This window comes from Dermochelys coriacea, chromosome 4 (assembly GCF_009764565.3).
Source record: "Dermochelys coriacea isolate rDerCor1 chromosome 4, rDerCor1.pri.v4, whole genome shotgun sequence".
Classification (NCBI taxonomy): domain Eukaryota; kingdom Metazoa; phylum Chordata; order Testudines; family Dermochelyidae; genus Dermochelys; species Dermochelys coriacea.
The window spans coordinates 117,573,504-117,600,312 of NC_050071.1; the positions used below are offsets into that span (position 1 = coordinate 117,573,504).

The 26,809-nt window shown below is 40.1% G+C and overlaps 1 long non-coding RNA gene across 1 annotated transcript in view; it reads right to left on the reverse strand.

Moving 5' to 3' along the window:
* LOC122459692 overlaps positions 1 to 24,143 on the reverse strand; it is an 83,116-nt gene extending 58,973 nt beyond the window's left edge. Inside the window, exons 1-2 of the long non-coding RNA XR_006280538.1 lie at positions 24,088 to 24,143; positions 13,776 to 13,920 (exon numbers count right to left, since the gene is read on the reverse strand). This is a non-coding gene — a long non-coding RNA (uncharacterized LOC122459692). The remainder of the gene's footprint in view (positions 1 to 13,775; positions 13,921 to 24,087) is intronic.
* Between the last annotated feature and the right edge of the window lie 2,666 nt (positions 24,144 to 26,809).

The window sequence follows — 26,809 nt, forward strand, 5'->3', positions numbered from 1 at the left end:
GGGGTCCCTTCCAACCCTGATATTCTATGATTCTATGATTCTATGAAGTCATGCCACCACACTTTGAGAATTGCCTTTTGTACCCCATTCAACCAAGTTCTACCCACAGCTGAGCATGCATTCACAAGACAGGATTTCCCTTGTTTTGTTGATTTTGAACCTTAGTGCAGGATGAAAGGTCAGAGTTCAGATTGCAGATCCAGATTCCTCCTAAAGTCAATGGGAGGTATGAGGCAAAATCCTAACCTTTGAAATATTGGGGATGTCCCTGCCTTAGGGAAACAATACAGTGATTGACAGCTAAAATCCTTTACATAATTGCAAGAAAAGCAGGATCGTGTTTATCTTCTTACAGTGAAGATAGCATTCACATTAGCACAAAAAAAGTTTAAACTAGACTTATCCCTAATAAAAAACTATGTAAGGAAATTGCAAGCAGTAATATGTAACGTAGAGAAACAGATATTTCTCTCAAAGCATTTTCTGTTCTGATTGGCTTCAATAGAACTTTCTGTATTCCTAGTGAGTAAGGGTATCGGAATCTGACAGAACCAATTACCCACTATATAAATATGGTTAAGAAGAAGCTAGAATTCAGGGAAGTGTAACAACTTATTTAATGCATTAGGTTAAAGTAAACTATATGAGGAAAAATAAATCAAGTGGGATAAGCTGATCAGAAATATATTTTATATTGACTTCAAAACCACAACATTTATTGGAGATAAAAATATGTTGAAGACAGAATTGTTTAAGACAAAAATAGAGGGAGGGAAAAAACACAACAGAAACTTTTGAACAGAATTAAAATTATCCATAGAGTCTAAGGATGATTCTCTTGTGTATACATCCTGAAATGCCTCTGCTGTTTAGGAATTTTCCTGAACAAGATTAAAAAAAAATCAAAATTCTGTGATATAACTGTATACTCCTTGTAAACCATAAGCTATACAGTCTCATCTCTGCTGTAGGGCCTTAATGAAACAAAAGATTTCCTCATGTCAAGCATTGATTAATCCCATTGCACTCTAAAGGGCTCCTCACATTCTTAAAACTAAGCACGTGCATGGACATTTGCAAATTGATGGGGGTTTTAACTTGTGCATCTGAAATATTTTGTAAGTTAATAGGGAGAGTTATTTTCATACATATCAACACTTCAGGACAAAGAAGTCCAAGACTGAAATGTCAACAAAAACCAAAAATATACCACCATTATCCAACAGATAGCATAAAGGTATTTGTAATCCTTTTGCCACATGTTGTTGCTAGCAACAAGGTGGTTAGTTCAAAAGAGCTATGGGTGCCTCTTAAAATTAACCATCACCAGCAGCTCAAGCCACTACACAGAGTTTCTGGGATCATTACCTTTCCTGTGTGTACTTATTACTTCCCCACTCGCAAGCACTGAATCTGTGTGCGAAACAAGAAAACCTATATTGGAAGAGAGAACACAGCAGCAGCAAAGAGAGAAAACACAACAATAAAATATCTAAATGAACAAGTAAAACGTTCCCCCACAGTAACTTTGGCAGGTGCCCATTAACTCAGTTCCCCATGCAGCAGCATCAATGTCCAATAAGCAAATATCCCTTTACCACTTCCTCCTTCTCCATTTACTAAACTCCACTCATGGTTAGGTGTCAGTAGTTAGCTCTGAAGAGATGCACTTGAGCAGACCTATCTCCAGTCCCTTGGGAAGTGCTAGCTGGTCCTGTCCTGAAGCTCTCTGTCCTAATTCAGCTATTCTGATTTCAGTTTTGTTTAGTGGCTGGGTAAGAAGGGCCTTATCACATTTTTGCAACTCTGCTCCTCCCCTCTGCATCATCTCCCACCGAATCTTCCAAGTGGTATAGAATCATCAGTGGAGGGGAGCCAGTAGTTTATGAGACTCTTCAGCAGAGTCTTTGCCACTAACAATGCACTCATAACTATATAGTGGGTGCGTATGCCTACAGTTATGGCTTCATAGTAGCAGCCGTGTTAGTCTGTATTCGCAAAAAGAAAAGGAGTACTTGTGGCACCTTAGAGACTAACACATTTATTAGAGCATAAGCTTTCGTGAGCTACAGCTCACTTCATCGGATGCATCCGATGAAGTGAGCTGTAGCTCACGAAAGCTTATGCTCTAATAAATGTGTTAGTCTCTAAGGTGCCACAAGTACTCCTTTTCTTTTTACAGTTATGGTGACTCCCAAAGTGTCATTTGAATTCTGGGTAGACAGTTTATGCAAATGAAGCTCTCTCTAGTCATATTTCCCCCCTTTTCCAATAAATGTGGCAGAGAGCTTCTTCTCCTTGGGAGCTTTTGTACACAGGGCTTATGTATTATTTTAAGGTATCATGATGGTTATCATTAGTTACTTGTAGTTCCCACAAAGCACCAGTTATTTTTTATTGTAAGTATGCGGGGGCGGAACATACTACCATCATGTGATAACTCCTGGCAATTGCTGACTTTCTAATGGCAACCAATTCATTTCTAAATAGAAGCAACTAGGTCCTGAGCACTTTTGAAAATATGGTCCTTACTTGCATAATGCAGCAACTTCTTAATAAAGGCTGCAATAAATATATGATAATTTTTAACCACAAACTGTAACAGGAACAAATAGCTGAAAATTGGATTATATTTCCCTGCATAGGATAAAAGAGGGGCAAGTGAGAGGGAAATGTGTTTCCAATTCAGCATTTTATATGTTAAAGTAATTCTCCTGATTTTTTCCACCTGCACCTCATCTTTAAGATTAAACATGAAAAGCTATCTAGGTAAAAAAATAGCCAAAATACATATTAGAGGGACTTGATAGTATATTAAAGAGAAAAGGAGAATTTCACATGTAAGTCATAGACTCAGATCTGAATTAGTCAAGTAATACTGTTGGAGACAGGCTCAACAAAGGGATCATAGACAGAATGAAATCAAGACAGCAAGTGATTTTGGTTGACTATCTGGATGGGCTTTGCTTTTACAAGTCTAAAATCTGCATGGCTTTGTGTGTGGTTTGCTTTTAATCTGGATTCCAATTAGCTAAATTTTCAAAGAAGGGGACAGTGGAGTGGGGATAAATTGGGTTGGATAAATATTTCCAGTTTGGGTCCTTCACTCTTTTAAATAAAGATGGCCAAACCAGTATGGTTTTGTCTGGCAAGTTGTTGTGGAGCCATGAATCAGATTTCAAACTTCCCACTATACAGGAATTTTCAGATTTTAGGATTCAACTCAGGACCATCTAAACAAATAACTAGTTTTGTGTTCTGCAAAACCCAAGCCAGTGGTGTGGTCAGACTTGTTTCCCAGGTTATATCAGTAGAGCTGGGTAGAAAATGGTTCTATTAACATTTTAGAGATGTTTTAAAAAATCAAAAATAAAAGTTCCTTTCTGCACTGGGGGAAAAAAGGAGACCCTTTAAAGTTCTTTTAGGTTTTTTTTTCTTTTTAAATGACAAACCAGAAAGAAAGGATTTCTCAGGTTAAAGGTGGAACTTCTGGTCAAAACAAGAACCACCTCACCATAGCCAGATGGATAGGGCACACCCCTGGGGTTTACGAAAAGTCCAGGTTCAAGTCCTTACTCTACTGGATTTAGACTAGAGCCTTGAACCTGGGTATTTCCTAACTCACATGAGTGCCCTAACCACCAGGCTATTGGCTAGTGTAACTGAAATTTATTGCAGGACTGTTTCAAAGAATCAGGTGGATTTGGTTTTTGACTTTTTTGGAAAAAAAAATTCAGTGAAAAGCTCCTGACCAGTTCTATTTATCAGACTCCTTTATTTGGGCACACCTGACTGTAGAGATTCTGGTTTGTTGCCTCTCTTTAAGAAAATGTGCTTTTTATACTAATCCCCTTCAAATTTGTCCTTCCAGATTAGGATTCAGGCACATAATGGAGTAATGTGGGGAAACTTGCTTCACCAGCGCTTGTGCTATCTGCAGATTAAAAAAAGCAGGCTTTACTTTCTAGTGCCATCAATCCAGACTAATGTCAATCAGCACTAATGTCACCTTACAAAAGTAATGACAGGTTTCAGAGGAGCAGCCGTATTAGTCTGTATTTGCAAAAAGAACAGGAGTACTTGTGGCACCTTAGAGACTAACAAATGTATTTGTGCATAAGCTTTTGTGGGCTACAGCCCACTTCATCAGATGCATGCAGTGGAAAATACAGTAGGACAATTTTATATACACAGAGAACATGAAACAATGCGTGTTACCATACACACTACCATACACACATGCTATTACCGGTAATAGCTCACCTTAACACCCATTGTTTCATGTTCTCTGTGTATAATATAAAATTGTCCTACTCTATGTTCCACTACATAAATCCGATGAAGTGGGCTGTAGCCCATGAAAGCTTATGCTCAAATAAATTTGTTATTTTGGTGCCACAAGTACTCCTGTTCTTTTTACAAAAAGAAGTACATCTTTTAATTTTCTATTCTTTTAGTGCTTTAGGATGTAGATATATGCATTTACATTTGGTAAAGTAGTTTTATCATTTCCAGTGACTTAAAATGACTAATGTGTTAACCTGGTCATTTAAAGAACTAATAAAGCCACTAGAAAATTTAAACAGAGCAGATATTCTTCTCCAAAAATACACTTTTAATAATTGTCCCTGAGCCGAAATAAATAAAAACAAAACCAACAATCATTGGTCAGTATCAAATTGTGTTTAATGTAAAATACAATCATCAGATCCCGGCTTAAAAGAAAATTTTCATTTTCTTAAAGCAAAGATCTACTCTTTGCCACCATCACAACTTTTCTGCTCTCTGGTCTTTCAGCCTGTCATAAATATAAAGGGAAGGGTAACCACTTTTCTGTATACAGTGCTATAAAATCCCTCCTGGCCAGAGACAAAACCCTTTCACCTGTAAAGGGTTAAGAAGCTAAGATGACCTCACTGGCACCTGACCCAAAATGACCAATGACGGGACAAGATCCTTTCAAATCTGGAGTGGGGGGGAGCAAACAAAGAGTTTGTCTGTCTGTGTGATGCTTTTTGCCAGGAACAGATCAGGAATGCAGCCTTACAACTCCTGTTAAATTAGTAAGTAATCTAGCTAGAAAAGTGTTAAATTTCCTTTTGTTTAATGGCTAGTAAAATAAGCTGTGCTGGATGGAATGTATATTCCTGTTTTTGTGTCTTTTTGTAACTTAAGGTTTTGCCTAGAGGGATTCTCTATGTTTTGAATCTGATTACCCTGTAAGGTATTTACCATCCTGATTTTACAGAGGTGATTCTTTTACTTTTTCTTTAATTAAAATTCTTCTTTTAAGAACCTGATTGATTTTTCATAAGATCCAAGGGTTTAGGTCTGTGTTCACCTGTACAAATTGGTGAGGATTCTTATCAAGCTTTCCCCAGGAAAGAGGGTGCAGGGCTTGGGGGTGGGGTATTTTGGGAGAAGACATCTCCAAGTGGGCTCTTTCCCTGTTCTTTGTTTAAAACGCTTGGTGGTGGCAGCATACAATTCAAGGACAAGGCAAAGTTTGTTCCTTGGGGAAGTTTTAACCTAAGCTGGTAAGAATAAGCTTAGGGGGTCTTTCATGCAGGTTCCCACATCTGTACCCTAGAATTCAGAGTGGGGAAGGAACCTTGACACAGCCCATTGAAGAATACAAGTGAAAGGGGAGGGACCAGTCAAAGACAGGCATATACTGAACAGTTTGCTTCAGATTGGACAGGAATGTGTGTGCACGCAGGCTTGATCAGCTACTTTTGAGCACCTGTGCAAGTATCCCCATTGGCTACCGCGGTACCTGCTCTGAACTTACATCCGTGTACCAGAGATCAGGATCTGCCCATTTATCTCTGGAGTTTACAGAATGTAGGATTTACTTGTGTCCATGAAGTTTACTTAGTTTGAAAAACTTAAGAGGGACACAAGGATGCCCATTTCAAAACTGTGGGAGGGTCACAAGCAGGGAAGAGATTCCTCACGGAGTCTGGACACCCATCCAACACTAGTATCCTGAACATAACTGTAATGACCTGCTCCCACTCTGGTGAACAGCTAACACACACACACACATTTTGTGACTATCTGGTACTGTTGCTCCACTATCCAGGATTTATTCACTACTTGTCTCTTTTAGACTTGGCATTAAAAGGTTTTAGTCTTTTTTTCCCCCCCACCAGGAACTGGAAACCCAGAGATATACTGTTGCTTGTGGTAATCATTATGTAGCATCATTTTGAGAAGCGGCAGTCAGATTTCTAAATAACCTAGTAGCACATATCAGGCTGAGTCTTAGAGTTAGTGAAAAAGCATTTTATTTATAATACCAAGAATAAATATAATCTAACAAAGAACTGTGTAATGGGGTATCCACTCACAGCAAGGTGCACCTCCTTGTGGCTAGGTCCAGGAATTAGCTCTCACACCATCTGGCATCCCCTTCTGTCCATTGCTCGTGTTGTGGTCACTCTGACTCTGTGTGTCTGAGACTTGGCCCTCCTGCCAGGTCATTGTTACCCCATAAAGAGGGGAATAAATAAAGTCGCACCAGACAAACTCTTCAGATGCCTCCTTAGATGGTCTTCCAGTTCCACTTCTCCAGGTTCTGTGCCATTTTTCTCATGGCTGGTAGGGGAACCTGGGCCTACCTGCTACTCTGGGTTCCAGCCTAGGTGTGACACTAGCAAACCAGATGCCAGTTATGCCAAGGAGCCCAGGCCTCCTGACAAATACACAGCTGGAATTAGTCTGGTTCACTTGTGTATTAATATTGTTAAAATAGGTATGAGAGTTATAAAAGTGTGCTTAGTGTTTAGACTTTATTGAATGCTTGTAAATTGCTGCAAGCATTAATCTCATGTATAACATCTGCATCCCATACTGTAAGGTAATATTGGAGCATTGGAGTTGGTCTGTGAGAATAGATGTTATGTCCTGCCCAAAAGAGACAGCCCATTGACACCATCATGGAACACCAGAGAATAAAAGAGTTTGTCGATTGCTCTCTTCCCTTCCCCTCCCTGCCCCCCCATGAAGAAGAGACATGCAAGCGATTCCTCCCCTAGCAGCTCAGAGAAGGGGAAAGGGAATAAAAATCCCTGACAAGGATAAACAATATCTATGTGTTGCTTGGATTCCCAAGGGCAAGGTTTTCTAGGCATAAGAAAGAGATGCCTAATGTTTAGCTTGGGTTAGCCCTAAAGGGACCTATAGTATTTGTTTGTTTTAAAAACTTCTATCACCTTTAGAAAGCATTTGTGTGTATGCTTACCTGATTTAACCTTGTAAATAACTCCTATTTCCTTTTCCTAGTTAATAAATCTTCAGGACTGGCTACAAGCATTGTCTTTGGTGTAAAAAGAAAAGGAGTACTTGTGGCACCTTAGAGACTAACCAATTTATTTGAGCATAAGCATTTGTGTGCTACAGCTCACTTCATCGGATGCATTCAGTGAAAAATACAGTGGGGAGATTTATATACACAGAGAATATGAAACAATGGGTGTTACCATACACACTGTAAGGAGAGTGATCATTTAAGATGAGCTATTACCAGCAGGAGAGCAGCGGGGGGGTCAGGGGGGGAGGAAGAAAACCTTTTGTAGTGGGCCATTTCCAGCAGTTGACAAGAACGTCTGAGGAACAGTGTGTGTGTGGGGGGGGGGGGAGGGGGAGGGGAATAAACATGGGGAAATAGTTTTACTTTGTGTAATGACCCATCCACTCCCAGTCTCTATTCAAGCCTAAGTTAATTGTATTCAGTTTGCAAATTAATTCCAATTCAGCAGTCTCTCGTTGGAGTCTGTTTCTGAAGTTTTTTTGTTGAAGAATAGCCACTCTCAGGTCTGTAATCGAGTGACCAGAGAGATTGAAGTGTTCTCCAACTGGTTTTTGAATGTTATAATTCTTGACATCTGATTTGCGTCCATTTATTCTTTTACATAGAGTGTCCAGTTTGGCCAATGTACGTGGCAGAGGGGCATTGCTGGCATATGATGGCATATATCACATTGGTAGATGTGAAGGTGAACGAGCCTCTGATAGTGTGGCTGATGTGATTAGGCCCTATGATGGTGTCCCCTGAATAGATATGTGGACACAGTTGGCAACGGGCTTTGTTGCAAGGATAGGTTCCTGGGTTAGTGGTTCTGTTGTGTGGTGTGTGGTTGCTGGTGAGTATTTGCTTCAGGTTGGGGGGCTGTCTGTAAGCAAGGACTAGCCTGTCTCCCAAGATCTGTGAGAGTGATGGGTCGTCCTTCAGGATAGGTTGTAGATCCTTGATGATGCGTTGGAGAGGTTTTAGTTGGGGGCTGAAGGTGATGGCTAATAGCGTTCTGTTATTTTCTTTGTTGGGACTGTTTTGTAGTAGGTGACTTCTGGGTACTCTTCTGGCTCTTTCAGTCTGTTTCTTCACTTCAGGAGCTGGGTATTGTAGTTGTAAGAATGCTTGATAGAGATCTTGAAGGTGTTTGTCTCTGTCTGAGGGGTTGGAGCAAATGTGGTTGTATCGTAGAGCTTGGCTGTAGAGAATGGATCATGTGGTGTGATCTGGGTGAAAGCTGGAGGCATGTAGGTAGGAATAGCGGTCAGTAGGTTTCTGGTATAGGGTGGTGTTTATGTGACCATCGCTTATTAGCACCGTAGTGTCCAGGAAGTGGATCTCTTGTGTGGACTGGTCCAGGCTGAGGTTGATGGTGGGATGGAAATTGTTGAAATCATGGTGGAATTCCTCAAGGGCTTCTTTTCCATGGGTCCAGATGATGAAGATGTCATCAATGTAGCCCAAGTAGAGTAGGGGCATTAGGGGACGAGAACTGAGGAAGCATTGTTCTAAGTCAGCCATAAAAATGTTGGCATACTGTGGGGCCATGCGGGTACCCATCGCAATGCAGCTGATTTGAAGGTATACATTGTCTCCAAATGTGAAATAGTTATGGGTGAGGACAAAGTCACAAAGTTCAGCCACCAGGTTTGTCGTGACATTATCAGGGATACTGTTCCTCAAGGCTTGTAGTCCATCTTTGTGTGGAATGTTGGTGTAGAAGGTTTCTACATCCATAGTGGCCAGGATGGTGTTTTCAGAAAGATCACCGATGGATTATAGTTTCCTCAGGAAGTCAGTGGTGTCTCGAAGATAGCTGGGAGCGCTGGTAGTGTAGAGCCTGAGGAGGGAATCTACATAGCCAGACAATCCTGCTGTCAGGGTGTCAATGCCTGAGATGATGGGGCGTCCAGGATTTCCAGGTTTATGGATCTTGGGTAGCAGATAGAATACCCCAGGTCGGGCTTCAGTCTCCAACAAGAGACCGCTGAATTGGAATTAATTTGCAAACTGGATACAATTAAGTTAGGGTTGAATAGAGACTGGGAGTGGATGGGTCATTACACAAAGTAAAACTATTTCCCCCTCCATCCTCCACTGTTCCTCAGATGTTCTTGTCAACTGCTGGAAATGGCCCACTACAAAAGGTTTTCTTCCTCCCACCCTGACCCCACCCCTGCTCTCCTGCTGGTAATAGCTCATCTTAAGTGATCACTCTCCTTACAGTGTGTATGATAACACCCATTGTTTCATGTTCTCTGTGTATATAATCTCCCCCACTGTATTTTCCACTGAATGCATCTGATGAAGTGAGCTGTAGCTCATGAAAACTTATGCTCAAATAAATTTGTTAGTCTCTAAGGTGCCACAAGTACTCCTTTTCTTTTTGCGAATACAGACTAACATGGCTGCTACTCTGAAACCTGTCTTTGGTGGGTTATCTAAGGTGTAATTGACCTGAGGTAAGTGACTGGTCCTTTTGGACCAAGAGTAACCTGAATTTTATTGTGATTTTTGATGTAAGGGACCATCTATCCCAAAGGCAAGCATACCTCAATGCCAAGATGGATTGGCCTATCCAAGGGGATAGTCTGTGACTCCACATTAAGGCTGTTATAGTGTTTGAGGAGATCATACTTCATACTTGGTTTATGACATCTAAGTGTAGAATTCACAACTAATTAGCGGTTTGTGTCGTGCTTCTGAATAGTCTGCCCTGAGGTTAGTGCTCACTCTTGAGCCACTTCAGGACAGCTTGAAACCAGAAACTCTAGGACTAACAATGTAGGTCTGCTTAGTCTCAGACCCTATTGCTGTTTCCCTGGGCTCCTTCCTACAGCACCTATCTTTGGGTTATAGTCTTGGCTTTCACAGCCTCCTTTGGCAAGGATTGACTGTGGCAAGAAAAAAATATTTCCTTTTTTTTTTTGTTTTAAACCTGCTGCCTATCAATTTCATATGGTGGCCCCTAGTTCTTGTGTTATGAGAAGGAGTAAATGACACTTCCTTATTTATTTTCTCCACACCAGTGATGATTTGATAGACCTCTGTCATATCCCCCCCTTAGTTGTCTCTTTTCCAAACTAAAAAGTCCCAGTCTTATTAATGGCAGCCATTCCATACCCCTAATCATTTTTTTTGCCTTTTTCTGAACCTTTTCCAATTCCACATCTGCACATGGTGTACCATGGATTTATATAGCAGCAATATGATATTTTGTCTTATTCTCTATCCCTTTCCTAATAATGTCCAACATTCTGTTTGCTTTTTTGACTGTCACTGCACATTGAAATGATGTTTTCAGAGAACTATCCACAATGACTTTCAAGATCTTTCTTGAGTGGTAACAGCTAATTTAGACCCCATTAATTTATATGTATAGCTGGGATTATGTTTTCCAGCATGCATTACTTTGCATTTATCTACACTGAATTTCATCTGCCATTTTGCTGCTCAGTCACCCAGTTTAAGAGTTCATTTTGAAGCTCTTCGCCATCTGCTTATGACTTAACTATCTTGAGTAGTTTTGTATCATCTGCAAAATTTTGCCACCTCACTGTTTACCCCTTTCTCCAGAGCATTTACAAATATGTTGAATAGGAGTGGGCCCAGTACAGACCTCTGGGGACACCACTATTTACCTCTCTCCATTCTGAAAAACTGACCATTTATTCCTACCGTTTGTTTCCTATCTTTTAACCAGTTACCAACCCATAAGAGGACCCTCCTTCTTATCCCATGACAACTTGCTTTGCTTAAGAGCCTATATCCACTGGATCCCCCTTGTCCACATGCGTGTTGACCCCCCTCAAAGAATTCTAGTAGATTGGTGAGGCATGATTTCCTTTTATAAAAAACATTTAGACTCTTCCCCAACAAATTACATTCATCTGTATGTCTGACAATTTTGTTCTTTACTATAGTTTCAATCATTTTGCCCAGTACTGAAATCAGGCTTAGCAGGCTGTAATTGCCATGATCACCTCTGGAGCCCTTTTTAAAAATTGGCATCACATTAGCTATCCTCCAGTCATTTGGTACAGAAGCTGATTTAAATGATAGGTTGCAAACTACAGTTGGTAATTCTGCAATTTCCTATTTGAGTTCCTTCCTTCTTGCGTGAATACTATCTCATCCTGGTGACTTATTACTGTTTAGTTTACCAATTTGTTTCCAAACCTTCTCTAATGACACCTCAATCTGAGACAGTTCCTCAGATTTGTCACCTAAAAAGAATGGCTCGGGTTTGGGAATTTCCCTCACACCCTCAATTGTGAAGACCAATGCAAAGAATTCATTTAGTTTCTCTGCAATGAAACTATGAATTGCAGATGAAATTCAGTGTAGATAAATGCAAAGTAATGCATGCTGGAAAACATAATCCCAGCTATACATATAAATTATCCTTGAGTGCTCCTTTACCATCTTGATCATCCAGTGGCCCCACTGGTTGTTTAGCAGGCTTCCTGCTTCTAATGTACTTAGAATTTGAAGACTCAAAAAGTAATAGAACATGTTTTGGGCCTTCTTAATTATATTTATACACTTCATTTGCCAGAGTTTATGCTCCTTTCTATTTTCCTCACTAGGATTTAACTTCTACTTTTGAAAGGATGCCTTTTTGTCTCTCACTGCTTCTTTTACTTTGTTGTTTAGCCAAGGTGGCACTTTTTTGGTTCTCTGTTTTTTTAATTTGGGGTATACATTTAAGTTGATCCTCTATTATGGTGTCTTTAAAAAGTTTCCATGAAGCCTGCAGTGATTTCACTTTTGGCATTGTACCTTTTAATTTCTGTTTAACTAACTTCCTCATTTTCGTGTAGTCCCCCTTTCTGAAATTAAATGCTACAGTGTGGGGCCACTGTAGTATTTTTCCCACCACAGAGATGCTAAAATTTAATGATGTTATGGTCACTATTACCAAGCGGTCCAGCTATATTCACCTCTTGGACCAGATCCTGTGCTCCACTTAGGACTAAATCAAGAATTACCTCTCCTCTGGTAGGTTACAAGATGAGCTATTCTAAGGACCAATCATTTAAAATGTCAAGAAACTTTATTTTTGCATCCCAACCTGAAGTAACATGTACCCAGTCAGTATGGGGATAGCTGAAATCCCTCATTATTATTGCAATTACTTATATAAATAGCACCACTGAAGTCAATGAAACTAGTTGCATGAATAGTTGTTCACAAACATGAGTCCAGGCAAGCTAAAAATCAGGACTTTTGAAATTTAATGGGATTTGATAACAGCGCTTCAGTGGCAGAAAGAGGTTTGACAAGTCTTTTCAAATTTATTTCTCCTTCAACCTAGTCAGAAGCCAAGTGCATTTAGAAAGGTACTGAGTACACTCCACTCACTCTTAGATCTGAGGATTTGATGCTCAGTATCTTCTAGGATCAGGCCCTTATTGTTGTACATAGTAAGTAGTAGCACCGTATATCAGCTAGAGCTGAGCAAATGATTTATAGTGCATTGTTTGACAGATTTTGCTGTTTGCAAACAGGCTACAAACATTCAGATTTATTATTTACTTATTATTTACAACTATCCATGAATGCCTTCAGTATTTAATTCTTGGTCTTCATATAGTTAGTGAAGAGTTTGCTGTGTATATTCACAATTCACATTGTGCTGGAAAGTTCTAAAGAAGAGTCATAGGTGAGTTTCCATTCCTTGATTTTATGATGTATGTAGCTAACCACCACAACTTGAATTGTAGATATTGCAATGAAATGTACAATTTGAAATTTGCTGTTGGTAAATATTTAAGATGTTAAGCTTAAGACTAGCTTTTCATGACTATTCATGGTACTAAAGTTGCAGTGTTCAAATATTTACAGAAACATGGAAAGGTCACAAATGCAGACAAATTAGAATTCTTATTCATATTCAAAATATTCATGTACAGTATTTCCTCTATTCTCTCAGCTAATATCAATCTGACACTGTGTTTTGAGCAGCATAACAGATGAACAGTTGAATCCAAATAATATGGGAATATTTAAAGAGATCATTAAGGAATTATACAAGTTATAATAAAATATCCTGCAGAAAAATCCATAGATTGTTATTTTGCTTAGTTATAGTTAAATTAAGCATATCTAGTGTTGCCATCTGCTTTATGTTCCTTAACAGCTAATTTGAAGAACAAGATTGTAATAAATAATAATAATGCTATTGTTGACTCCCAAGCCAATGTGAATCAAATCCTATATACAAATCTCTTGTCTAACCTCAGAATCCTGTAATGATCTGGTAAAGTCAGGAGCTTATATCCTTCCCCTTTTATTGCAGAGGCATGATTTGTAGGAATCCCTATTAAAAATTCTACCACCAAAATGAGGGGGGTGATTTCCCTCTCTTTGCTGGAGTTCACATTTACTCTGTATATTGCTAAATCATATCTCATAGAGATAATTTCATTCCTATAAAAATACTTAGAGACATTTATCTTTTACACTTTGAAATTACCTGCAATCTGGTACATTCCAAACTCTTCCCCTGAAGAAGATATCCTGGGGGCCCCCTCACAAGTTTGTCAAACACATTTCAAGTTATACAGATTGTTCACTCTGCCAGAGTACTCTCAGTGGGCCCAATTCAGGAATGTGCTGTGCTGCACAGGGATGATTAAGAGCATGCTTAAAGTTAAAAACACGTTCACATCATAGTAGTCTTGAGCCATTCTTTAAACTGAGCAAGTGCCTAAGTGTCGTCATGAACAGGAATGGATTTAAACATGTACTTAAGTGTTTTCCTGAATCATGGCCAATACCCAGTGTACTTTAGCCACTAATGAAAGCAAACATGACTGAATAGGCCCTGGGAGCAGAGCTGATAAAGATAGGAGTGTCATTTTCTAAAGAAAATTTTCATAGTAGAACCAATATTCTCTGGTCTTCTTTGCCAAGTAGTTTTTGGCTTTTCTCTTGGTTGGGATTATGATAAGAGTTAAAAGATTCCAAATTCAGCATCAGACAACTGACTTGCTAAAAGTTAAACGTGTTTCTGTGCCTTGCTGAACTGGAGTCTCTGTGCATCTAATGACAAGATCTGGCCCACTGTCTGAAATGTGCTTCAGAATCTTTTTGGATAAAAGGGACTCAGTTAGGATTATTATTTTTGTGATTAGACTGGAATGAATAGATATCAGTTGTCTGAAGAGAAGTTTATTTAATTTTATCTCTGGTTTAGGATGGCTCATTTCTCCCTCCACACCCCTGCCCAAAAGCTTGCTATTGTATATGAGACAGACCAGTTCAGTATCTGCCCAGCAATCTAGCTCACTGTGTTTTTGTTGGGTTCAGTTTAAAGAAGCTGCTAACAGCAAGTTAAATTTCCTTTGTAGGAATGATAGGGTGGAAAAAGCTTGTCTCCTATATGATGTGTTCTGTTGTTCCACCCTGGCATGGTTACTTCCCGATTCATTTTTAATCATCCTTTCGAGGGCCAATCCAATGCCCATTGAAGTCAAGAAGATGCTTCTCATTGTCTACAATCTGTGTTGGATCAAGCCCTCAGTGCTCAGTTTTTTCTGCAAATACATTCTTAACTTAGGGCTTTGCCTTTCTCTTCTACTGGGGAGAGGGCCAACCAAAAACCCCCAGAAAATTTTAGTTAAGGGGCCATCTGTCCCTTATGCAAACAAAGCTAGTGTAATATGCAGTTTCTCCAGCAGAAATTAAGCCTCCCCATAGCACACACACACACACACACACACACACACACACCAGCTCCCTTTTACTCTTTTGTGTATTGGTCAGTAAAGGAATCAATGATTAACTTGGCCTGTGCTTTGACACATTTAAGACATTGTTCTCTCCTGGAATCTGGGAAATTTTATCATAAGAAGTACGTGTGGCTGATCTTTACTTCTAGGGTTTTCAGGTTGTTACAGTTTTCTTCTTCCTCTGTAAAAGTGAGGCACACAAATAAGCTGGTGATGAAGAGGAATGGACACTAATATTTTAGGCCCACATACAAGCACCAAGAAACTGCCTTGATTTTTTTTGCAGCTTTTGGTGGGACCAAGAAAGAAGGCTGTGGTTGAAATTTTCAAAGTCACTAGGAGATTCAGCCACGCAACCAGTTAATGGTAATTGTGTGGTTAAATCCCCTAGTCAGTTCTGAAAAAATCTCAAGCTATGGTTTTTGTCTCAGTAATACCATTTTAATGGGATATTACCCAGTAACTGGTTTAGTACTGATGGTGGCTAAGAAGAATTATTAGTTTTGATCTGAGCTGTAAGCACTTCTCTAGAGCTTTTTTTTTTATTGGACTTCTGCAATGTTGGTCGAGTGACAAGGAACCATGCTGCGATCTCTTGCTGCAGTGGCACCCTGGGATGTTCTCTGTCTCTTTATTAGTCCCAGTGAATCTTTATAGATATCAGGAATGCTGGATCTCCCGATTGCTTTGTGTTGGTTTTGGTTTTTGCTTCCAAATTTGTGACATTTTGTTCAGGAAGCTGAAATAGTTCTATTTTAGTGTTTCAAAAGCTATTAAAACAATGGGAGACTACCTAGATAAGCTATTCATCCTAACTATATTGTAAAGTATATATATGGTAGCATCAGAGGTATCCAAATAAATGGATCCCAACAAAACTTTAATTCAGCCAGAGCCCCCATGTAGAAGCACCTGTCTCCCCTGGAGCAGACTACAAGAAGCTCTTTACCCAAGAACACTCTTTCCTTCTCTTTCCATTTCCCCTGCCCCTCAAACTACATCTAAACCCAGCTAGGAGGAGAAAGGAAGCACACTATAATAATACCCTACTCTTGTTGTCAATATATAAAACATTTTGGCAAAAAAGTAAAAAAATAAGCTTATTTAACAAAGAATACATTGTGAATCTAAACACATTAGCATATCCCAGACTATAGTTACTATTCAAAAGACAAATTAAATACATTCTGCAATAGAACATCAACATTTAGGAAATAGATAATTCAATCATTCCAGTTCAGTTGCTTTCATCAACTGTCTCTTTGCTGCTTTGACAAATCAATAGTTCTTCCACATTGTCATAGTCATAAAAGAAAACTAGTTTTATGATCCTTAGAAAGCTTATAATGCAGAATACTCTCAATATATTTCATCCTAGTCTCTTTGACAGAAGAGGAGACTAATGGTGATTTAGGGAACTGGTAGCATTGGAGTACTTCTAAGACAGCACATACGAAAAAAAAATGCAGAAAATCCCAACCAAATAAACTGTCCCAAAAGGTAATAATTTACTTCTACAAAAGTGCATAGCTTTGGCTCCACAACAAAATATATGTACCCAGTGGCCTTTCCACAGAAGGTGCTTTTCCCCTCAAAACTTGCTGCATAATTCAATACAGAATAAAGCACTTGATAAAAGTGACAATTCTGATGAGTTGGGTGGCAGACTAGGATCAAAGACTACAGTGATGGGGACTATGGTAAGAACCTAGATTGATTTAGATCAATAGTATAAGAAACTACATAAGAGAAATAAACCATACACTTTGGCTGTAACTTCTTCAAAAGTGACTGTGGACACTGGCAATCTCTAATGCCTTTCCTCAGTAGTTTTGTTTGTAGTAAAATATTCAAGTCTACAATATTCCTTTCTTTATTAAGGATATGGTAGAGGAAAACAGCATTATCACTAATGATCCACTCTATGAAAGCTTATGTCTTAGCAGTGCTGATACTGATAGAAACTTCAGCCTTTTTAACTAGATTATGGTGTCATATTTACCACTTTTCTTCTACTGATCTACTGTTCCTGAATCCTTATTCGTTATCCTCCATTTATAAGTCTCTGACAATCCTGCATAATATAGTTTACCACAATGAGCATCTGATTTATAGGTCACCAAACACTATTAGTTGCAGGGGTTCTTTCATTGTTAAATTGTATCTTTATTTTCCATGTAGAAAACTGAAGCCAAAAGCAGTAAGCAGTCACAGACAATGGATGTCTGATCTGCACTCTATTTGTCAATAGAAATCATTGTTCCTTGCTAATTGTACAGTGAATACTTCCTTGCTACAGTGGATATTTTACTGCCAACCCATGGTGCACTTAAGCCAGCTAATTAGCCTTCAAAGTTAAATTAGTCAGCATCAATGGAATAGACAAAGAGGTCCTTTTCACCAAAGTGAGGAATATCAGTTCTAATATCTATAGATAGATGAGGATTTGGGACAGTATTGCTTAATCATAGGAAACACATATCATACTGCCATACAAAAAGATGGCCCATGGATTTCTCTAGAACTGATTCAGTTTAATTTGTGAGCAAAGTAGTGCATAAGTTACCTCAGGGTATGTCTACACTATGAAATTAGGTTGAATTTATGGAAGTCGGTTTTGTAGAAAATGTTTTTATACAATCGAGCGTGTATGTGTCCCCACACAAATGCTCTAAGTGCATGTAGTCGGCGGACTGTGTCCACAGTACCGAGGCAACCGTCGACTTCCAGAGCTTTGCACTGTGGGTAGCTATCCCACAGTTCCCGCAGTCTCCACCATCCATTTGAATTCTGGGTAGAAATCCCAGTGCCTGATGAGGCTAAAACATTGTCGTGGGTGGTTCTGGATACATATCGTCAGGCCCCCATTCCCTACCTCCCTCTGTAAAAGCAAGGGCAGACAATCGTTTTGCACCTTTTTTCTTGAATTATCTGTGCAGATGTCAAACCACGGCAAGCATGGAGCCTGCTCAGCTAACAGTCACCGTATGTCTCCTGGGTACTGGTGGACATGGTACTGCATTGCTACACAGCGCAGTTTATTGCCTTTTAGCAGCGGACAGTGCAGTATGACTGGTAGCCGTCGTCGACGTAGTCCTGGGTGCTCTTTTAACCGGGCGCCTGGGCAAACATGGGAGTGACTCAGCCAGGTCACTTCGCTTGTTTCGTCTCATGGCAATTGAGTCCTACCAGCAGTGCACTAGCTTTTAATCTGCAGCTAGCAGAAGACGATGGCCAGTAGTCATACTGCACCGTCTTCTGCCGAGCACCCAGGAGGTGATGATGGCTAGCGGTCGTACTGCACAATCTGCTGCCAGCAAGATGTATAAAGATAGATGAAGTGGCTCAAAACAAGAAATAGACCAGATTTGTTTTGTATTCATTTTCTCCTCCCTCCCTCCCTCTGTGAAATCAACGGCCTGCTAAACCCAGTTTTGAGAACATTTCATCGCGAGTGTGTTTTTTTTCACCTTCTAATCTTCACTAGCCTCTGGGAAGGAGAAGATCCTGTGATCCTTGAAACACATGCAGCGGGTGGAGGGAAAAAAAAGGGACAGTGATATTTGAAAAGACATTTTATAGAACAATGGGTACACTCTTTCACGGTAAACCTTGCTGTTAATATTACATACATAGCACATGTGCTTTCGTTACAAGGTCGCATTTTGCCTCCCCCCCACCGCGTGGCTAACAGCGGGGAACATTTCTGTTCAGCCATAGGCAAACAGCCCAGCAGGAACGGGCACCTCTGAATGTCCCCTTAAGAAAAGCACCTATTTCAACCAGGTGACCATGAATGATATCTCTCTCCTGAGGATAATACAGAGAGATAAAGAACGGATGTTGTTTGAACGCCAGCAAACATACACTGAAATGCTTTGTTCTACAATGATTCCCGAGTACGTGCTACTGGCCTGGAAAAGTGTCCTACCATGGTGGATGGAATAAGGCTGCCCACCCCAGAAACCTTTTGCAAAGGCTTTGGGAGTATATCTAGGAGAGACATGCATGCCAGGGCAAAGTAATCATTAAACATGCTGGCTTTTAAGCCATGTATAGTATTTTAAAAGATACACTCACCAGAGGTCCCTTCTCCGCCTGATGGGTCCGGGAGGCAGCCTAGGGTGGGTTTTGGGGGGTACTGGCTCCAGGTCCAGAGTGAGAAACAGTTCCTGGCTGTCGGAAAAACCGGTTTCTCCGCTTGTTTGCGGTGAGCTATCTACAACCTCATCATCATCGTCTTCCTCGTCCCCAAAGCCTGCTTCCGTGTTGCCTGTCCTAATAACTGGAGTCCTATGTCCAGCTTCCTGTGGACACGGGGCTTAGCCTTTAGACTCCTCTGTATTAAAACTCCACCTCAAGGTGTGAGCCTTCTGGTTTATAGTTTGTTTCTCTCAGGAGGCTCATGGTCATTGTAAAGTACTTAACACACAGTAACACCTTGCAGAGTCTAATGCTTGTGCTTTATATGATTAAGGGCATGGGCATTAGAGAGTAGAGATCATACAGAATACAACCAACACCCCTCACTAGCTCATGCTTCCCTGTGGAATGACCATTTGGGCTCAGGATGGAAGGCAGGCAGGGTATCTTGCAGGCTGTTACATGTTAGGTAGCTTCTCCCTCATCAAGTAGGACCTATAGGTCTCAACAGAGATGTTGGCCCTGTTGCACTATGCCCTGTATGCAGATATGGTGAGGGAGTCCCTACCCCAAAGAGCCTTACATTCTAAATGGACAAAGAAAATCAAAAGGTGGGAGAAAGGAAATATTACTCCTACTTTACAGAGAACTGAGGCACAGAGAGATTAAGGCCTGGTCAGGGATGTGAATTTCTACCAAACTAGTTAAATATCTACAAAGTAGTTAAATATACTCCACACACCCCAAATGTGGACATATTATATCTGTGTGAAGATACTTAATCCAGTATAGCTTATTCCCATAAGGAAAAGAGGAAGCTATACCAACATAAGCACCATTACATCAATACAACCATACTAGGGGTTGTACCGATTTAACGATACCAGAAGAATTACTGTAGTACAGTTTCCATGTAGACAAGCCCAAAGGGTCAGATTTATAAAGACTTTTAGGCACCTAAAGAAAATGCAACAAAAATACGAGTGAGACTGCTACACAGATATTATACGGGTCAACAACATATACTATAGAAAGCATTTTTGGAAACATTCGAGAACCATCCTAAACAAGATTACACTAAAATAGACTTCTCTGCAGACAACTGATATCTATTCATTCCAGTCTAATAACAAAAATAATAATCCTCACACAGTCCCTTTCATCCAAAAAGATTCTGAAGCACATTTTAGACAGTGGGCCAGATCTTGTCATTAGATGCACATGTGGAGTTCCAACTTACTTTAATGGCTCTTTGTAAGTTGCAGCAACGGAGGCTCCAGTTCAGCAAGGCACTTAAAACACATTTAACCTTAAGCAAGTCAGTTGTCTATTGCTGAATTTGGCTGAGAATTCCCTCTGAATTACTGAATGGTAGACTGCACAGAAAGCTTCAAACAGGGGCCACATGTTAACATCATTGACTAAACCACATTTTAGAACTGCAAGCAAGACACTGTAGTACAAGTTGGAAATTCGTTGATCTGGGACATTGTCTGATGCATTGTTGGTGGCATTCAGTTTTGTGCTTTAAATCGATGCATTCTACAGGATTTTAATCCAACTGCAGAGAAAAGAAAGGACTGTCATACCAACTGTGTCTAGGTAGGTTCACATATGGGCAGCGCTTTTTTTAGCTATGGCCCTTAACTTTTTGAGATGTGATTGCCCCATCTCAAAAAAGATGTATTGGAATTGGAAAAGGTTCAGAAGAGGGCAACAAAAATTATTAGGGGTATGGAACGGCTGCCGTATGAGGAGAGATTAATAGGACTGGGACTTTTTCAGTTTGGAAAAGAGACGACTAAGGGGGGATATGATAGAGGGCTATCAAATCATGACTAGTGTGGAGAAAGTAAATAAGGAAGTGTTATTTATTCCTTCTCATAACACAAGAACTATGGGGTCACCAAATGAAATTAATATGCAGAAGGTTTAAAACAAATAAAAGGAAATATTTCTTCACACAACACACAGTCAACCTCTGGAACTGTTCGCCAAAGAATGTTGTGAAGGGCAAGACGATAACAGGATTCAAAAAAGAATTAGATAAATTCATGAAGGATAGGTCCATCAACGGCTATTAGCCAAGTTGGGCAGAGATGGTGTTCCTCTGTTACCAGATTTGCCCATTACTTTGGGGTATACTCATTTATTAGGGTTACGCTTCAGGAGTGGGGGTTTTGTAATTCTATCAATGTACTGCTTGTGTCACTTGTGTTCTCATATGGAGCTCTACTTTTCCCTTCTGCAAATTCCCTCCCAATGGAGCTATCCTGAAGGACATAGGTTCCCCAGAGCTAGGTTCTTTCAGCCCCAGAATCAGGCAAACACACATATTAACAGAGTGCGTCTGAGAGGACCGAGTTAATCAGCACTTCCAAGCTGCCTTCCTCATATGCCCCAAGTTCAGCATGTCCCTATCTGCACTTTCACGTCACAATTGTTCTGGTAGTAACCCATTTGATGAGCAAATCCCATGGGATTTTTGGGCACTGCAGGGATCTTCAGCTTAGGTATGAGGAGTGTTGCTGCAGAGTGAATGGGAAAGCCAAAAAACACCATGATGGGGAGAGAGAGTGAGAAGCAACCAGCTTAACCATGAAAGTTATTTATTGCCAGGTAATAGCCATACAAGGGGAGCCCAACAAAACAAAACAGTTATAATATTAAATCTAATTTAAATTTTATTATAAAAGTCAGGTTTAGAAAACTATAACTGATCACACAAGTCAGGGTCAGAGAGAGAGAGAGAGAGAGAGCACACGTGCGAGCACTGGGTTCTCACCACTCAGTGAAGCTTGAATCAATCAGGGTTCCCAGGTGGAGGTGGTAGCTGAGGGTCTGGAGTGCTGGAGACAGGCAGAGCCCCCAGCATGATCAGTTAGGAGTAGATGAAGTTCCAGTAGATCTGATGCAGATGTTGGATACAGGCATCAGAACACTTACGTGAGCATGGGAAAGGGTTTTTGTAGGGAAAGAACAATGGTTCAAGAGAAAACACTAGATTTGTTTATGAGTAAACTGATGGCTCAAGGGAATATACCAAAGTTGTTTTGTTCAGACTAGACAATTGGAACTGATCATTCCTGCCTACGGGCGGTGTTCCTTTAAGGGAGCTCACAATGCAATTAGGCAGCTTCAGTATTTTGGATACCAATAAAGGATTTATTACTAGAATTGGTCTGATAACTACTGAGCTGGGTGTGTGCAGGTATAGGTTCATTAACATCTGGAGCAGAGATTCCACATCATGCAGTACTTCCCCGCTTTTCTGGTTCCAGAGTTCCATGCGGTTCATGCCTTGTAATCTCTGTTCTCCATTCTGTATCCTAATGGAGATGGCTCCCTGTCCCATCTTTAATGCAAAATGAGGCTAGGGGAGTTTCCTTAATGCTATCCAGAGAGGTTTAGGTGTGTCTTCCACTGCCTTTGCATTGCTTTTTGTAAATCTTTCTTCTTATTGGCTTTGGTTCAGAGGCGGGGGAGCAGGGAAGGTCTTTCCTGCATCAGACAGGCTGTGCCCTGGTTCCCCAAGAGAGCTGATAGGTAACACCTTGCCTCTGTTTGCCAGAAGCTGGGAATGGACAACAGGGATGGATCACTTGATGATTACCTATTTTGTTCATTCTCTCTGAAGCACCTGGCATTGGCCGCTGTCAGAAGACAGGATACTGGGCTAGACTGACCTTTGGTCTGACGTAGTATGGCCGGTCTTATGTTCTAACTCTGGAACTTACGCACTGCCCTGGTAGACAGCCCCTTTTCATAGTTGTATCTGTAAGCAGGAGGTCATTTCTGGGGCCAACATATCAGTCTTTTTGGCTGATTAATAGTCAGCATGGAAGCTATCCCCCAATCAGCTGGGCAGGCACTTTTAAATTACAGGTTTAACTACAATGACCTTGTGTATATACAAAAGGAAAGAAGAGAATTATATGTCTTATATATTCAAACACAAGCTTTGCCTTCTACATTATTTTTCATACTACGTCAGTGAAGTAGAGTCAACATTTTGCACAATAAAGGCCCAGTTCTGCTTCTGAATGAGTGCAAGTCATTCCCACTGAAATAGTTAAAACTGCATACACATCCAATGGCAGAATTTTTGCTCTAAAGACATAGATTATTAGATTTTTGGAAGCTTGAAAGTACATATTTGTATTTCCACAGATTTTGTCATTGGGGTTTAATTTAATTGGTCAAAAATTAAAAGCCTCAAGTTTTATAAGCTGTTTTCCTTTGATTTTTTACACACTCAGAGACAATCCTTTTAATCTTGAAGGTTTGGTTTTTTTAAACCTATTTATACAAAACCTAAAGTTTGGGCTGAAGTCAAAATAACCATGTCCTTTAAACATTTTTCAAGTTAATTACTTTCTTCCATTTTGCTTTGACTTTTTGCAAAAATGTTTATTTATGTTTTAGAAAGTACAGATTACTACCCTTTCTATACTATTAAAAAGGGGAAAAAAATAAACTCTTTGAAAAAACATCTGTCCTGTATAAACACACGGGTTGATAAATAACAAGAAAGAGATAAAGTTCTTAAGTTAGAAAGGTTAATATATCACTAGTCAGAGAGAATTAACACTGTTCAGGGATTTCCAGCAGTTGATAAGACAGCAAGAGATATGGCATTAAAACCAGCAACATACAGTATATTTACTAACCACAACAGACCACCCTCCAAGTCTCTTCATTTTAGTCATATATGTCTATGTGTGAAATCATCTCAGTTCTTAAAGTTCTGATTTATAACTATTGTGGCACGAATTTAAAAAAAATCAGCTAATACAGCCCCTCCAAATCCAAAATATTGCAAGATGGCTAAGCATTCCCACTCCAAAAATATCTCAAAACCTAATGGCTATAAAAACTTTAGACCCAGTAAAATAAATATCAAAGACTTACTCTGAATTGACAGGTTTTGTTCATATAAATGTAAGAGAGCAGCAAGTTTCAGCTAAAATTTCTTCAGAAATAAGCTACCACCAACTATGAGTTGGAACTACCTCCCCTTCTGTCATATAACATAAGATGTGATATAGATTGCTCTCTCTTAATTAGCATTCATTAATTAATTCCACATGTTATTCCCCAGGATCCATGATGAATCTAATATCACTTATGTCCTACAGCTTTGGCAGGTGCTAAATAGAGGTTTGTTTGCTTTCAATATTTGAATATTTGCACCTAATTCTTCAAATGTCTTTTCTAGCTGAAGCACTTAAAGTTGCTCTTTTGTTCCTTAGAATAAAAATTGTGACGTTGTCTTCCAAGGAAAGAGGTAGAAGCTGTGCTATAAAGGGTTAAGCTTCAGTAGGAAGTTGCCATTTGCAGGAACCAGCTGCAGACTCTGATACAGGGAATATACCCATTACAGCAACATCTAGCTGTGGGGAAAACTAGGAGTTTAAAACATATTTGCAAAAGTGACTTAAGTTCCTAAGTCTCAGTGATGTTAATTAAAAAATTTTACTCCACAATTATTGATAGTAAACTAAGTGTTAATTTTTAATCCCACTGAAACAACTATTAGTGTTTAAGATAGTTCTCTATACATTTTTAGAGCTCAAAAATAACAGAAACCTGGTAGTATAGTAGCAATGCCGTATCATATATATATAAAAGCCATGTGGCAGCAACCAGGATGTGGGCAATCATGACCAGCGGTTAGAGCCAGAGTCAGGGACCTAGAGTCAGAGCACACCTTTCTCTGTTCCCGTGTTACAAGGACCTGGTTTGCAGAAGCAGAAATCTCCTGCTATGTAAGGCAGATGTTTTTGAAAGGCTGCAGCTCCATTTTGGATTGAATTAAATAATTTGTAATGTATTTACAATGAACACCTACAAATGAACCTTATTACTGATCATCTGACAGCATCCACTGTCTTTCTCAAGCCCCAGAAATTCTTATTTCATACCCCAGTTTTCAGGCTTCCTTCTCATAAGCCACACAATCCAATTTTCTCCCCACCTGGTCTCACTGCTGCCCTCTTGGCAGCCCAGACCTCTCCAATCCCTGATGGACCAGTTTCTGGAGTTTAGAGAGACATTTCCTGGCAACTTCAGAAAGTCCAGATGAAACCACCTCAAGTAGGCCAGCTTTCACCCTTTCAACAGTCCTCCTCCCACTGCTGACTTTTGAGCCAATGTTTTGGGGTGGCTCCAAACAACCAGTGGGCCCTCACAGAAGCCTTATACTTCAAAGCACTCTCTCACTTTAACCCAAATATTTTACCTCACTCCTACCTCACACCTAAAATAATAACAGACCCACATGTTCTTCACACGGACCCTTTCTTACAAACAGCTTTGGTTTCAACAAATTGGCATTTTTTAACTGAAAAATCCCCAATCAGCTCTACTCATAGCCAGATCACAAAACACCTTAGATCACAAACCCCAGTTTGAGAACCCATGAAATAAATTATTGTAGAAAGGGTGCTCCGGCCTAGGGGGCTGCCTAGTGCTCCATGCCTGGGGAGTGCTGGCAGCCATGGGGAAGGGGGGAGTTCAGGTGGAAGGAGTAGGGCAGGCCAGGCCGGGGGGTCCATCCACCGCCTATGAGAGTGCGTAAGAAACTGGATTTTTGACCAGGAGAACGGCCTAATAAAGTAGGTGCTAGAGGCTGATAATGAGACCTTGCCAGGGTTTCCAAAGATTGGTTTTATTATATAATTATTAATTATTCAGTTACAGCTCCTGTTCATTAACTCAGGCACATTCTCTGCCCAGGTCATCGCAATTAGTATATAATTCAGCCCCTGAATCAATTCTATCAAGATGATGAGGATGCACTTGATAAGATCCTATTTGCTGAATGCGGGTAACGAGAAGCTTCCTAAATAAAGAAATAAACAATTTGTAAGTAGAGAAAATAAAGTGGGAAGACACTGCAAATACACTCTTTCTGCTAGATGATGAGTCACAGCCAAGTGTTTAAGTGGTGGAGTGTTACAGCTAGAACTGTCAAAATCAGGGTTTTATTATACGTGATAACAAATGTAGACCTTACATGAGAAATTTCCAGTATAATGAAACCTTATCTCTCTAATTTCAACATTTTACTCTGTACCATTATAAAAAGATACAGAATGATTTGATGTCAAAGATACTGCAGCTGCTTATTTCTTGATTTCCTCAGCTTCCTTACAAGTCCTAGAATTTTGTAATGACTTCATTCATGATACTGTTATAAGTTAACAGAGGACCAGCCCTTGTATATGTTAGGAGGGGAAGAGCTAGTAAGGGCTCTCCCAACCGACAGACTCCATGGTCTCTAGAATACAGAGAATACTTATGTCTCCAGGGTGTAAACTAATGCAAAGAGATAGGGATGAGAAGAGAGAAGGCAGATTCTATTACCCTGCCCCTCTTCTGTACTGACCAGCATGCGTGGCCAACAGTGTAGGGGTCAATGTAGCACACATGTTGCTAGTGCAGGGGTGGGCAAATGTTTTGGCCCGAGGGCCACATCTGGGAATAGAAATTGTATGGCGGGTCATGAATGATCACAAAATTGGGGTTGGGATGTGGAACAGGGTGAGGGCTCTGGTTGGGGGTGCAGGCTCTGGGGTAGGGCCATAAATGAGGAGTTCAGGGTACAGGACAGGGCTCCAGACTGGGGTGG